Raw genomic sequence first — 2,007 nt, forward strand, 5'->3', positions numbered from 1 at the left:
CCTCCAGGTGATGATCTCAGACAGGGGTGTCACGCTGGCAGCCCGCGGGCTGCACTCGGCCCCCGAGGTAATTTTTTGTGGCCTGCGATGCGCCAAATAAAAGTGAAAATAGAAAAAATTGTTATGAAGAAAATAGCACTTATGGGAGATGGAGGCAATACCGTACACACAACTCCCTCGTTACATTTTATTTCAGAGCATCGTGGGCCACAAAAAATTACCTCGGGGCCGCATGTGACCTGCAGGCCACCAGTTTGACACCCCTGATCTAAAACCATCCCAGTAACACTTTGCAGCACTCAAAACACAGGAGATAGGAATTAACATGCACAGAATCCTTTAAAACTGCGGTGTCATTTAATACCACCCACCTATGGAGTGAGTATCTGTGTTGTCTCATTGCTGAAGCAAAGTTAGATACGCTGTCACGATGGGTTAGTGCCTGGCAAAGCTGGGGCCCGAATCCAGATGCACTTTGACTTTGCGAGTCCAAGCTCCCCCCACTCTCCGACTGTGTGAAATGTGGGGAGCCTGGGCCCGGCTTGAGCGAGCACGTCTCTCTGCTCAGGTGGGGATGCAGACACTCAGAAGAGTGGGGAGCACACCTGGGTGCGAACAGCGGGGCCCAGGCAGCCAAGAGGCCAGCAGGCAGCTCTCGTTGAGCGGGGCCTCCTGCCCAGAGCTGCAGCATCAACAGCCCTACATTGGCAGCCCAGGTGGCAAACTCCAGACCTCTCTCCCCATGGGCCGTGGGCACTGCAGGGCTCACAAAGTAGGGTCAGCCAGCCCTGGTTGGCCAGACTGAGGCCCGGTCCTGGCCCGGGGAAGGGAAGGGTGCTCAGAGCTCCCCCTGGTTGTGGCACATTCCACTTCTTGCTGCTCTTAGGTGCTGATGGACAACAGATGGCAACACTGCCCAGGCCTGCGCCAGCCTCACCGTTCTGTCCCAGCCCGTCAAGGCAGCCACCATGTCAACCCATTTTGTCAAAGGTCGTCCTCACTTTCGCCCACCTGCTGCTTTACCAAGCATGATGACCTTCTCCAGGGACTGGTCTCTTGGTCCCCACAGACCTGAGGACCCTTCCTCCCTGGCCTCTGGAACTGATGTGGTTGTGGCCGAGGTCAAGGGCTAGCAGCTTGCTGCCTCAGTATGGTGACATGAGCCCCTTGATGCGGCCTTTTGCCTGGGTTCATTGGTAAAACAGTTTGAGAGATTTCCCCCTCAGCCTGGAGGGGTTGCTTTTGCCCTAGCTTTCTACCCCCAAGGGTCTGTTGATTTGGTCCAGGTTCATTGACCTTGGGTAAGTGAGTGGCAAACAACTTGCCATTTGATGCTGTTTCTCTGGCCCAGCACTGCAGCCTGCCCCGTGACTGGTGTCCACCTTGCAGGGATTGGTCAATAGACAACGCAAATGAAGTTGTGTAACCTACTCTGCAAATGGACTTACCGAGAGGGAATTGGTCAGTCTGTGCCCTCTGCACTGGGAGGGGCCATTGCCAATGCTAACATTGACAAGGCACTGTGTATATATGCTGTCAGCTCCACAGAGAGCGGTGAGACGGACAGACGCAGGAAGAGAGGGAGCAGGAAGAAGCAGAGAAGGAAAGGAGGGAGACGCAGGAGGAGAAAGGGGGCAAGGCATCTCCTAAAGTGATTCAAAGGTCTAGACCATGAAGACACTGAGAGACCTGACGGGGCCGGTAGCACACCTGGTGGTGACAGATGCCAGAGTGTCCTGGAAGTGGAGGAGAGGGGCTGAGAGAGCGGTCCAGCGGTGAAGGCAGGAGCCTGCGTCCACATGTTTCCTGATCCAGAGTCTCAGCCCGTTGACCCTGATCCTAAGTCGGACCCTGGCTATTCTTTCCATAGTAGACCACCTGACTCAAGATGGTTTATGAGTTCAGTATGGTCACTGCAACAGATTACTGACCCCAGAAGAGAAGCAATGCTGTGGGAAGGATGGCTGGTGTCAGAAGTGGGAGCGGGGTTGGAGAGGGGAGGTATGT

This window comes from Echinops telfairi, unplaced genomic scaffold (genome assembly GCF_000313985.2).
Source record: "Echinops telfairi isolate 266 unplaced genomic scaffold, ASM31398v2 ScPeMD7_7463;HRSCAF=8501, whole genome shotgun sequence".
NCBI classification, from domain to species: Eukaryota; Metazoa; Chordata; class Mammalia; order Afrosoricida; family Tenrecidae; genus Echinops; species Echinops telfairi.